At 39.5% G+C, this 14,443-nt stretch overlaps 1 protein-coding gene across 2 annotated transcripts in view; it reads left to right on the plus strand.

The window, feature by feature from the left end:
- Positions 1-14,443, plus strand: part of spata20 (spermatogenesis associated 20) — a 42,459-nt gene that overhangs the window by 21,008 nt on the left and 7,008 nt on the right. The window lies entirely within an intron of this gene.

A 14,443-nucleotide genomic window follows, 5' to 3' on the forward strand; every position in this document is an offset into this window, starting at 1 on the left:
TGGGTCTGTTTAAACACCTAGAACTCAACTGCATCCACCGCCGTACCAGTAATTCACTAAAGTTTTCATAGTACTGAACAGTAGACCCCCAATATTGGCGGGACCACAGCAACCTGCAAGTTGCTGATATCTGCAAATACTTGAGACTCCGTCTAAATGCTTATATCTGCTTATTTTAATGGTGCAAACACCAATTGTGCCTTATTATGCACAGTGGAAACTCTTAGCACCTCCACAGAAGATAATAGCTACAGTCTAACGTTTATCCAAGGATACAGCCAATCAACGAGAAGGAAAATAAATGTGAAATTGTGTTTTTTCAACATTTGCGAAATATTGACAAAGATTTGCCACTAGCTGTAATGGAAACGCAGCTAGTGTCTTCAATCAAACTGTTTCCTACTGTAGATCGTTCCTCACCACATTACCATCCTCCACGACTCTTTGAAGACACTTCAGTGACGAGTTACGACAGTACCTAGTTTAATTTCGGGATAAATAAAGTATTATAGAATAGAATATTGAATTGGTTCCACCATTTTCAAACTCACAGCCAATGCTAAAGAAAATACTTGCTATTCAGTCTCCTTGTCAGTACTGCGGGTTCTCATCTCCCCGTATTGGCAGCGACCTCTACATAGCTTGGGGTGATTTAGTTTGTTCAGCCGATAGTGGATTTGCAGTAGATACTTATCATTTTTCAGACGCATAAACACATAGATAGAGGCTGAAACTGGCCTAGATCAGTGCCTGGGGTGCTGGCTGTTGTAAGTGGCGCCCTTTAAAGGTCAGTCCGAGTCTCTCTCCATCCCTCTGCTCCCTGCAATGGCTTCAGAAGTATCTCTTTTCAGGCATTAGTTGACCTAAAAGCCCTTTTAGTTGACTTGCAGTAGTAGGTCTAAGTTGTAACTGCAGCTTCAAGGTTTTGAAGTTTTATTTTTTATTTTATTTTTTTTTTTGAGTGCTAATTTTTCTGCCAGTCCTGACACCAAATGATTTGTGAAGAACTCTAACTCTCAACCATCCAACCGTTTATGTGATCCTGGACCATATTTCTCAGTGCTTTCAGCTCTAACCATTAAAAAAAAAAAAAAAAACGTCTCACCACTTCATGATAAACTTTGATTTATTGGTTGGCAGATTTGATGATGCTTCCAACGTCCTTGGATCCTGATGAAAATGTCTGGAACAAGTATTAAGAAAATCCATTGAGGGTGAAAATAGTTTGTTGTGGGAAGTAGAAAAGCACATACTCGCACACAGCTTCATGCCTCACTGAATTGTTCTAACTCCATCAGCCAGCACCAAAAAAAAAACTAAAACAATGAATTAAAGCAGGAGCTGTCCAGTAACACACTCCATCTCTCTCCCTCCTTCCTCCTTACACACAAACCATCAGCCAACACAGCCCCATCTAAAATATAAATGAGCTGTGCAGTATCAGCCAGTGGCAGCAGTAACATCAGGCTATTCCAGATAACTGCAGAGAGACAAGAGACCTAGACTGAAATGGATAACAAGATGGATCTATTATTGAGCAGGATGCATGTTGAGGATTATCTCAGTCAGTCAGGGCTAGTTGCATGATGCAGTACAGTTTATTATATTTTAGGTGATAATCCTCAGATGGCGCTCCAACCTAAGAACATCGAATCAGTGGCCCGCACAGAGGTGGAGTAAATGCTTTGAATAGCTAAAGCATCTCAGTCAGTTGATAGAAATTCGATTCAGCTGACTGCTACAAGAATAAATGTCGGCATTGTGATGCATTCATTCCTCGACATAAAATGAAACTTAACCATAGAGGCCTGGTCAAACCACAAGCCACAGTAGAGGATATGCAATTTGTACATGGCACAGCATTCGAGTACAACAGCTGATGATGCTGCAGCTACGCCATCCTACAGACGTCTGCAATTTACCTGAGTAGTAAGATGGACTATATAGCAACCCTGTTCAGTCTGCTTTAATCAAACTCTAGTTTGATTTCTTAGAATATCGTAGAATCGAATATCGTAGAATCAATGTAATTACACAGCCCTACTCCCTGCATCCTCCGTTTTGTTTTTACGAGGTGTTCACGCAGAGATTGTCATGTCTTTCATCCAAGTTTTTTAGCCTTTTAAATGTTTTTTATGATTCTTCATTAAACAACCACAAAAAATGTACTTAATTTCTCACCACGTCAAACATGTTGGATAAACGTTACATATTCATATCGCCACAAACATTGTGTATAGAACTCTGTACAGGGTGTGGTGTACCTTGGCTCCTTGGATGCAATCTGGTTCATATTAAATCCTTTGAACTAATACAATAAAATTATATGAAATCTCAGCATTTTTAAAAATATTTATCTCCACTTTTAATGGAAAACATGAGATGTAGTGGGAATGTAGGAACATAATGTAGAAATGGTCAGTAAACGTTCTGGACATAGCAGCTCCAGTTATTGAACAATTCATTAATTGTTTAAAATAATTTAACAATAAAATATTGTTTCCCTTCCTTATTGGTGCACATTGCCTAAGCTTATCATTTCTATTTAGCTTTCATGTTCTCATCTGCTGACGAGACAGATCCATCAACAGATTAAATTACCTGTAGCCAATTTACCCATGAAACCCTTGGCAACATGGGGAAGCTGTTGCCTGCGGCTCATTTGCTTTAGAAGTAGAGTTTGCCATTTTAAACAAAAACGCTCTTTACATAATTGGTAATTATTGAATTATCAATAACACAATATTGCATACATATTAAAAATAAGCAAAGTGACATTTATTCACACACTTCACACAGACAATGCTGAATAAAGACAATAGTTCAGCTTTATTGTGTTTTATTGGGATTTAAAATTTGTGTTAAGCCAACACAAACTAGTGATTTGCTAGGCAGTGGAGTCTCTGGTTTCGTCACGAGAGCAAATGCCTTACAATACTGCCAACCTACCAACCTAAAATGTCACAAAAAGACTAAGTATTTAAGGGCAATAGAAGACTGATCAAAATGTTCAACATAGCTTCCATTGTTTCATTGTGTTTGTGTCACATACAGATCACTTGACACTAATTTTCTGACTTTCGGAAGGGCACAACTATATTAAGACTCCTCCCACTACAGCTGTTAATCAATTGCAATGGAAAACCAACCAAACTGTTTGGAGTAGAGTTGAGCCCAGTTGAGCAATGCTACTAAGTTCTAGTGGAAAAACGACATAATAGCTGTCCTGTCAACAGATTTTTCCACCCAAGCTGTTGATAGGCCTTTTAGTAGTTTGTCTAATTAATGCTCTCCTTGCCTAGCTATTTGGTTTAGGCAGGTTGCCAATGACTAATGAAGGATATGAGATTGAGATCATACCTAATGGTGCTTTAATCTTCAAGACGATCATTTATGAAACAAAACCAAACATTCAAAAATGTATAGTGGAGATTTCCCCAGAAAACCTGCTAAGCCCAGTGGTAGGGAGAGTTCGGGCCGTCCATTAGCAGCCCACCGTGTTTTTGTGTTAAAAGTTACAATTCTAACATGCATTAGCAGGCATCATAGTTTGGAGACTCAAGCCCAGTTCAATGCGTCAACTACCAACCTAGCTTATTTAAAATAAACAAGCTATGCTTAGCCTGGTGGGGGGAAAGTGAAGCCTGTGGGGAGTAAAGGCTGGTGGCCCGCCAGGCTTAGACAATATTACTCTGGAGGAAACCCTGGGCTGAAGTTGCATGTCAACAAGCTATCGGTCAAAATAGTTTATTCATTTGAAGTTCTTATGTTATCCTTTGTAACTTTTAGAGTTAACTAACATTATGCCTTTCTCTGTTTGTGGGCATCGTAAGACAATGGATGTATTGTTTTTTTCACTTAAGTTTCTTGTAAACGATCAATGCAATTTTTATAGAAGATGACAACGGGACATGTTGGCAATTGCAGTTTATATTTAAGCAAACACACATGCTGGTAAATGTTTTCCTCAACACACTCCTTTTACTTTTGGCACGCAAACTTATTAAATACATATTGTGATTAATTCCTTTCTTTGGGGGTGGGGGGAAGCAATGTGAGCACATACACCAAGACCAGGAGAACAAAATGTGTGTCCTATTATGTAATTCGTAAAATTAACTGCTGTATTAGGGGGATGAATGGGAGGCGGATAAAACAAAGTGTATGCTGGGGTCTGGGGTGGGAATTGCTAAAGTGCCAAAGAATGGGATGAGAGATTTAGGGATGTTTAAATGAGATAAATGGAAGTTGCAGAAGGAAGAAGGCGTAAGGGGATTGTGCTCCACGTAACATTAGGTAGTTATGAACAGAGAACGTGTCTAGTTTATCTGTAATTACCCCTCGTCTGTTTCCCCTTATTTGAAGCAGGCACAAACTAATTGTGGTGAATAGAGAGCTAAGAAATGAACTCATGCTGGTCTAAGCACACACACTGCAATCTTTACTTTATTTGATTAATCTACTATTTAATTTCACAAGCACTCCCAGTATCTACTGCACTTTTTTTTGCTTGTTTGAATCAATTACAGCACTCAGCCATGCTGAAACATTGAGCCTGATTGTAATTGCTGCATTAAATTGTGGTTAATTTTTCTATCAAGCAGAAATATATCTTGATTAGAGACGGGGCGAGGTTTGCTGAATATGCTGGTGGAGAAATTACACAAGGGTGGGAGTTGAAAAACAAATAGAGATGCTTTCTTCCCAGCAATTAGCCAGATCCGAGCACTTACCAGTTTCTGTTATTTTGGTGTGTGTGCGTGGTTCCCCTATCTATTCTGCAAGGTAATGCATAACATTTAACAAATTGCAAAAATATCAATGTCTCTTGAACCTTTCCCCATTTTGTCACATTATAAGCAACAACTGCTGTCAGATTTTTGCTATTTTAATGTGACAGACCAACAAAAAAAAAACAGTGTGTAATAGTGAGGTGGAAGGAAAATTACACATTGTTCCAAAATGTTTTTAAAAACAAAAGTCACCATGGTGACATGTTTTGTATTTGGCTCTGAATTAATGGTTTGTAGAAAGAACAATCCCAGCTGCTCGTCTTTTCAGGGTATGACTGTACCAGCGGCGCACATGTAAACACTACTAAATGCCCTTATTTTGCAAAATACAGCAATAGTAGCTCAGAGAGGAGGTGGAGGAGATCAATACTTTCGCAGATTGTCTGTCTCGTACGATACTGTCATGACATGGTGACAATTTTAGCAAATATGTAAAAAAAATAAATAATTCTTTAAAAGTTACATAATTTACCTCTCTGCAAACAATAGCTTGAGCTACAGGATGAAAATGAAAAAAAGTTGTACCAGGCAGTCCTCACTTTTAAAGCATTAGTTAAAGAGAATTCACAGTTATGCAGGAAAGTTTATAGGTTTTTGTTGTCTTTCAGTTAAATGCTACAGGACACATCACCGTACTGGTAGAAATACTACCAAAGTGATTCATCATGGTCTAATTTTATTGCAAAAACCTGGCTTTTCAACTGGGGTGTGTACACTTTTGACAGTCATTGTGTCTTCTGATGACGAGGCTGGGATGGATTGCTTAGCTGCGACTGGTGACAGTGGTTTAAATCAGTTTTGGATTTTCCGGTGCCCTCCCTCGTGTGTTGGATATTGTTTAACAAGAACAACAACTCCCACCGGAGACCCGATGGCTGAATGCTGCTGTTAGAACTGCTTATTAATCATCCTTCGCTCGTCACTCGTACTCCCTTAACGCCTGCCACACAACGCCGAGTCGGTGTTGCGCTTCTACGCTTCCACGGTGAGGTCAGGCGGTTAGGCGGCCCCCTCTGGAGGTTACTTAGAGAGGGAAACTAAGTGACATACGTGTGATCCTGGTAATGTTAAGAAATCACAAGTAACGTGAGTGAAAGAGCGAAAAGTATTCCAGGGATTTTAAAGGATTTAAAAGACGAGGTGTGAGAATTTCTTGTGGGGAAATAATTATGTGCGGACATGTTTCCCATCTCCCTTGTCCTTCAGGAAGAAGCACTTTAGAGGGTGGAATGGTAGCTAAATATGACAGGGGACTTGAGGAACATGGTCTTTTTAAGCGCAGAGAGACTCCTTTTTGAAACCATCTGTGAAGTGGGGAAACATCGTGGAATCCATAACAAGACCTCAGAGACTTGTGGAAGAGTTGGTGGGGCGACATGGAGGGCAGGCATGAATGAGCTGGGTGGAGGTACAGAGAGCCCAGTCAACCACAGTGGAGAGGAGGATTAGAGCCAGGCGCTCTCACGGGCCTCCATGGTGATCTCTGAGCTTCCTCGCCTCAATCTTCTGCCTTCGCTGGCCTTCCCACTCTTTAAAGTAAAGAGAAGCATACGCGTTTGTCTCTTGATTTTTGTTGCACAATCGATCTGTCTGTGGTCTCGTAATGACCCGCTGCACTCGATAACCAGCTGGAGAGCAAAGCACAGGTTGACTGGCAGCTGTGGGAAAGTTCTGACCACACGCTAGTCACGCATCCTCTTCCCTTTCCCCTGCTGCTTACAGACCATGTCAGTCTATACGCTACACTTTCACGTATGTATTTCATGTTAATCCAGTCGTTTTAACCTCCAAGGTTACACATAACTTCTTAGCAAGTCATTTCCACCATTTGCAAATGCATCCACAAAAGCTTTTGTGGGGGGAGGAGGAGCTTGCACCTTCACAATCCTAGCAGCTTTCCTGCTGTTGTTTGAGATGCTGTATAATCCGTTGAGCTCTTTGCTTATCCCATGTGTCAGTTCACTAAAAAACACCCTCGCAGAACACAGAAGAAGCCAGTTTGAGAATACATCACGCACAACAGCCTGCCTACGTTTGCCCCTTTCTGTTAATATTATATGCCATTGTAATAATGTGAATGTTTTCATCTCATGTAATCAGTGATCGAAAGTGGGTTAACCAATTTGCACAAATTGTATTCAGTTGTTGCAGGATCCTCTTGGGCTATTGGGTGGGGAAGTGGGATGATACACGTCTACTTGACATATTAAATGTGTACCGTAAATGCATAATTCAGTTCCCCTTTTCAATACTTTCAATGGAGTTTAATTTTCTTCTAAAGTGCTTTGAGTATTTCTAACCCTTGAGCATTATTTCCACATTAGATTTTAAGTGTTAGACCAACATAAAGTACTAGATATTTCACTGTTGTAGTCAATTTCATAAAGAGTCCATCCGTGGGTAACTTAATCCCAATTGTTCTTTAAAGGCCTCAGAGAATGCCAGTAGTCAAATGTTAACTTTGGAGGAGCTCCAGAGGCCACAGCCCAGGGGAGATAATCTGTTTATTGGGTATTTATTAGTTACATAAATGACATAACTCTTTTGCAGTTTGCCACTAGTCATTTAGGAGACAGAAAAGGTTCTCTGATCTGATCAGATCAGTTCAAAGTTGAACTTTGGAAGAAACTGATAAAAAGTACCTAATGTGGTTTGCCACAGAAGACATAGTAAATAATGGAAGATTGTCAGAGGTGATGGGAAGTTAAATATGCTAAATGTTGGGCAGTACTAAAAGAAAATCTGTTAGAGGCTCGAAAACTTGTGAAATTTACCTCCTTGCAGGTCAACAGCCCTGAAGATACATACATACAACAGAAGGTTTTACATTAAAGCATTATTCATGTGTTAGAATGGCTCAAAGTCCAGACCGACATCTAACAGAGAATCAATGGGAGGATTTGAAAATGCTGTTCAAGGACTCTCCATCCAATCTTCCCAAGTTAGTTATTTTGTCAAGAAGGATGTTCAAAGATGTGCAAAGCTGGAAGAGCATACCCCCAAAAGACCTGCAGCAACTCAGCAGCGAGGAATACAAACGCACACCTCATTTTTCAGGTCTTTATTTGGCAAAAATGGTGAGAATTTTCCCCCAAAATGTTGTGCTAGTTTGTGATGATCTATTACATAAAATAGATCAATGTTTGTTTCTGTAACGTGAGAAAACGGGGGAAGGTTCAAAGTTTGCAAGTGCTTTCCCACAGTTTACAGCACTGTTTAAATACTGAAAAACATTGCTTTGCTCATAAAAGCCTGTAAAATCTATCACATAAACTTAAAAAAGGAACAGTGGAAAACTACTACAGCTAAACTGTTTGTTTGGACCGCACATATTTGGAAGCACTCAAAGCTCAACCAGGATCGCGTTGGCAGTCGGACGAAGGAAAGGAGTTCAAAGTATTTCGTTCATTAACAGCGCCAGAACACTCGGCTTCAACATTTCTCTGATGAACCGATACGACACAAGCCGCTCAGTCAACTGCAGTTCAACTATCAGAAAAACAAAGACAAAAGTGGATGGTACCCCCACTGGTACCATCCACTTTGGCCAATCTAACGCTTCCAGTGTGTTTACTGTTCTTTCCTTCTATTATTTCTTAAAAATGGTATGAATAAAGCCCAACTTTACTTAAAGCACCTCAAAAATTAGGAGTACAAATCCAGATTTAATGTCATACAGATTTGATGTTTTTGAAGCTTCAATAATCAAAGAAGTGACACGAGTGTTGGGTTCTATGAACTTTGGGAACTTTGGTGTCTCCGGTAGTGTTGCTGGATTGTTGTGCAAAGTGATCAGGTGCACATTAAGTTGCCAGAGAGAGTTATTGGCTTAAAAGGTACCCCGGGAATCAAAGAAATGACTTTATAGCCAAGAGAACAATTTTATTGACCTTTAAGAACTTCGTGTACTCCAAAAGTGTCCACCAACCGCCCAGATCGTCTGTTGTTGCCGCCAGTGAAGTGCTTGATTAATTGGTAGCAGGTGAGCTTAGGTCTGTTTTGGGACAGATCTCTGACAGGAACAGCAGGAAAGAAGTCACGTCTGTCCAAAGAACGAATTACAACACTGATCATCAGAAGATGGAGGTTTTTTTTTGTATTTTTATTTTTTTGGAGTGAATTTGTTCTACGTAGAAGATGAGACCAGCACCTCGATGAAGCTCGAGTCTTTGTCTAAGGTTGAATCAGAAAGGAATCAGACTTTACCACGATTCTGCACAATATTGCCACTATAAATAAGGCTCCATCGGGGCAGCTTCATGCAACAATTTGGTGATACTCTGTTTTAGCGAGCATAATGTAGAAAAGTGCGAATAAAGACTTAGCAAAAAAACAAATAAAAAATAAAAAAGTTTGACTGATAAACTTCATTATTTGCCTTATTTATAACACCTATGGAATATATTTATTCACTATTATAAACCTTGACCAGTTTTTGTTTCATAAAAAAACATCATACATCGGTGTAGTGCAACATGAACACATGGTCGGAAACATGACTGGGGTTAGTGACAAGATGGAAGATAACTACAATTTTGTTAATCCTGATTCTGGCTCACTCTAATGAAACACGTCAGATGGAGCCCAGATGTTACTTTTTCTGCCTATGAACGGCTGGAAAAAAACAAAACAAAACCATTATATCAATGTAATGTCAAAGTGGAAAATGGCTTGTGCACTTTGGTAAAGTGCCGTGGAAAGTTTTAATGACCCTAATAATAAGAATGCGTATTCCCCAGTTTGATATTCTTCTTACTTTAAAAATAAAAACGGAGGTAGTTGTCTTACTTTTTAGTGGTTTTGTGGACTAATTATGTTTAGTAATGCAGGTTGCATGCAGCCTGTGTTACGGACCAATTTATCGGTCTCTACTGTGGATCTCAAAAGGATGAACACGTCCATTCAAGTAATAAAAAGAAACACATTGGTGAATTTGGAGGTTTATCCACAACAAATAAATGTAACTTTTTACGGCAATATGATGCAAATAACTTGAAAAATCAAATGAGTTTATTTAGTTGAATCACCCCTCCTTTCTTCTTCTCCTGTGTGTATACATGACATCGACCTTATCGCCCCCTGTAGGGCAGTGGTGAAAACGCTACATTTGAGTGGAACAACGTGGCCCCGCTGAGATAAAAATGGTACCATTACCCGTGTGTTTCTTGTCCGTGCGACCTCGTCTGTCAGACTCGATCGCCAAAGCGTTGTACGTTGACATGATCTGTTTGACATCAGCAAATGAGAAGTCCCTTTCATCTTAAACTCAGCAGGAGCTGATGAAGTGTGCTGTGGGTGTCAGGGCCTGGCTGAAGAGAGAGGCTATTAATTCTACCCAGACACCAAGGCATCTTCAGCCCTTGGTCCACGCAGCACTGATTTAGTAAAGAGGGTTGTGTTGAGGCTGTCAGCAGCTCAGAGTGACGCCCAGTAAGAAAGAACAACAGATGTCAAGTTAAAAGGAAGCTCCAGTTTCTATCATATGTGAATTGAGCATCGAGTAAACAAGAATGCTTTTATGTATTATAGTTTGTTTTCATTTTTTGGTTGTATTGTGATAATAATAAAGGTGACTATAACCATTTATTAAATTTTTTTGGGGGGTCACTGTATGGCTGTGATTGTGCGTCACAGCAATTACAGTCCCATAAACACAAATCTGCTCTTGAAAAAACAGTCCCATTTGTTGTGCGCTCCTTTAGGACACGAGTCACATAAAGTGTGATTTGCGTCACTGCAATACACACAGTGAATGGATTTAATCAAATTTTAAAACCTATTGATATTTATTGATACACCATTAATTGAACAAACAGTGGAAGAAAATAGTAAAAATAACAATCCCAGCAATACGGACAGTTTTGGGGTGTTTTAAAAAATTTTAACTGGAATTTATCGTGCTAACGATGAATCAAAATGACACACGATACGATAAACGCCCAAACCTATCGTGTATCATTCCTCCTTAGGCCCGCCCTACATGTTCATGTACTCAGCACTCAAAACTCTCAGTTCAGCCAAAAACAGGAAGCATCAAAATCAGAAGTTTGAAAATCGTAGCCAAAAATTTATGACATGCGCAAATAAGTTTGTTTTGCAAATAACTTTACTTTGTAAGAAAAAAAAGTGATTTAAAGGCGGGGAAAAAAGATCTTGGCGACAAAAATTATTTTAAAAAATAAAGTGGTTGATTACACTTCTAAAAACTTTGATCGTATTTTTTTCTGATTACTTTTTGTTTGAAGAATAAGGCAAATTTCCATTCACATAAATCAGAGGAAACAAAATACAACAAGTACTAGAGTGTGTTGAATACAGATGTATGATTTGTATTCAAATCATTTCAGATTTTTATTTTTGAAAAATGTTGAAGTCCATGTTTTCTTCTCCGTTTTCCTTTGTAGTTTTGGACTACTTTGTGTTGGTTGAACATATGCAGTCCTAAACTAAGACACACTGTCTGACAAAAGTATATGTAAAGACTTTTTTAAATGTCAGAAAACACCTTTTTGTTTATTCTTAACCACAGTTTTTCTCTCAGGCAGTACTGAAATTGCAGTAAATACCAAGTGATAATTTTTTCCAGGAGAAAATTTTTCCCTATCATGTAAGATGAGGAAATGAACGCAATGGGCAATTTCTAACACAAATTTTCCTCCCTGTTTCCTTGGATTTCATGTCCAGGTGTAACTACATGTGTCTGGTTTTGTCTCGGGGCTTCGCTGCCAAATCAGCCTTCCTGTGAGCACAGAACAAATATTATTTTTGTTTAGTTTTTTCTCATTTGTGAGTGTTTAATCAGAAGGAGTAAACGTCCTCAGGTTCTGGCTGCCGCCGTGTTTCTAACACTCTCTTCTCTGTCATGATTCTTTCTCAGGTAATGACAGCGGCTAAACGTGCACTCGGTGTGTCACTCTGTTTGTCTGACTAAGCTTGGCCCTGTAGTTGCGTTCAGGCTAAATGAGGTCATGACTTAAAATGATTCTTAAAGTTGTGTGTTTGCAAGTGACTGTCAGCGCAGGTACACACTGTTCTGAGCTGAGTGGCTTTGGCAGGAGCGAGAGAGGCAGAGTAGGAGGGAGCTGTCGGTGCAGGGACGTCTAACGGGTGGGAGTTGTGAGTTTGTGCGTGTGTACACGTGTGAATGTGTGGATGTGTGTGTTTTTTTTTTGTTTTTTTTTTTCAAGGGGTGCCCAGTATGGGGGGATTAGCCCTGTGGGAGTTTGACTGTGCTCTCATGTGCAGCCAACTGTGCTGTCTGCTACAGCCTGCGCTACACGGGCTGAGAGACAACACGCTTTGCTTTCAGTTCATCACATTCGCACTTTACATGTCTTCCTGTCTGTCTGCCTCCATCACTCACACGCACACATTTGCGCCGCAGACTGCAGCGTGACCTTTCCGTCGAGGGGCACGTGGCCGGGACGCGAACCGGGCCCAGTTTGGGTCCGCACGAACCCGACAGCAGAGAGAAATCGTCGAGATGGGAGAGAAGGGTTCGGCTCGGCGGGGAAATCCTCTCCTGTCTCCATAGCAACGGTCACTCGATTAGGACCGCATCCCAGCACAATCGTTACCGAGCCTTAACTGGTTTGTCAGTGCGCGATTGTCTACGGGTGCTTCACGCCAGTAAGAAGGAGCAACACAGATTTACATTTCTTTAAATATATTGTGGTGTGATACTATTTAGCCAACTGAATTTGCCCCTCATTCAGAATTATAACTCAACTGTTTGTGGTATCTTAACAAAGTGGAAGTGACTGGGTATGATATCAACTCCGTCACAAAGTGGTAGGCCACATCCAGAACCTGAACCGGGGTCAGCCAATACTGAGACCCATAATCAATCAATCAATCAATCAATCAATCAATCAATCAATCAATCAATCAATCAAGTTCAATAATGTTTATTTGTACAAAATATCAACAAGGTAGCTTTACATCGCAAAAGGTCATAAAAGCAACATAGTCACCAATTGAGAAACCAGTAGCAAACATATTTCTAAACAATACACATCAAAATGTTGGTCAATCTTCCATTTATTGCCTCTCAAAAGCAGCTCCAATCAGGTGGGACATTAGCCTAGATTTAAAGGAAGACAGAGCACATCATAACATGCTGAGGTCAGCCATTTTCTTCTTGGTCAATAGTTACAGGCCTCTAACCCTAATGTGACCCTCAAATGATTTCAGTGAACAGAGAGCATCATGGGATGTGTTTCAAAGGTTCAGTACCACATAGCCACAATGTTTTTCTTTTTTTTTTTTTTTTAATAAAAAGTAGTTAAAGGGGAGCTGAAATCCTAAAAGTGTTTACTTTTAGGATCTCTGCACACAGCACAACATGTTGCTTAGACTGCAGCTAATTATCTAGCTAATACAATCGAGGCCTCTTTGTCACTAATATATATTTAGTGACACTTTTTGATGCAAAATCAAAATGTTTTAGAAAGTAGAATGGTAGAAACAGCAGACGTAGGCTAGAAGCAACTTTTCCATTAAAACCTTTGTGTTGGCTTGGAAATAATGAATTTAATTTTTCTGAAAAGAACTTTGTGTTAATGAGAAAAATTTGCATTAACACAATTTTTCACAGTGGCGGGAAAGATTCCTCATTATATTGGGTCCATGTTTGCAAGGAACACAAAGCAGAAAGACGATGTTTAATTAAGAATTTATTTAGCGCGAGTCAAATTATTAGCAACACGCTTATTGTACATCCCCCCCTTCATCTCCAAACAGAAGAGACAGTGCAAGGGAATAAAATGCCTACACCAGAAGTGATGTAGAGGCATAACATGGACATTTTTAAAGAACATTATCAAATAAAGGTTTTTATTTAAAGGTGCTACAGCTTTATTTTATAGAGCATTCTGTACTGGACCCTGATGTCACCCTGTACTAAATTGATGGGACTTTATTTTAAAATGTGAAGCACCAATCCAACTGGTAACATTTCAATCAAAGGAGTTGTAAAGGTTCATATAGAGATTCTTTTGTATAGTCAAGGTTACTTTATGCCATTTACTGACCTGTTAACAGGGAAATCACAAAGCAGGAAAACGTCCTCATAAAATTCTTCCACATAGCGCCATAACCTGGACATGCTCTGCACACAAAGTGAATTTTGGAGCGATCCCACATGCCAAACATGTTTCTTTACTAACTTTAGATTCACACTCCAAAAAACATTCTTTTCCTTTCCAACTTTCTCAGCTTTTGCAGATTTTCTATATTCATGATCAAAATATTGAAATTAGGGAGCGCAAAACAAGCGTTGCATTAACTCAAATAACTTGCATGTAGCATTGATGGGTAAAAAGAAAATGTGTCTTTAAATTCAACACTGTACAGCAGGTTGTAAGGCTGCAGTCACACCAGTCCTGTTCAGTGGTGGAGAAAGTACTCAAAAAATGTACTTAAGTAAAAGTACAAATACACGTAGCAGAGTTGTAGTCAAGACAACCGAACCTGAAACCAAGTCAAGACCAGCACCCCGCGCTACGTGACACAAAAAAATTAAGTTTTACCTATCAAAATTGCTTCTCAAATTGATCTGAAAGATCTACATAGATATTAAATACTTAGAGCTGAAATGAATTTAATCAGTAAAGATCCGTCCAGAAGAATCGGATCGTTCCTGAATGTCA

This window comes from Poecilia latipinna, unplaced genomic scaffold (assembly GCF_001443285.1).
Source record: "Poecilia latipinna isolate Pla-1442-1.1 unplaced genomic scaffold, P_latipinna-1.0 Scaffold341, whole genome shotgun sequence".
Lineage (NCBI taxonomy): Eukaryota > Metazoa > Chordata > Actinopteri > Cyprinodontiformes > Poeciliidae > Poecilia > Poecilia latipinna.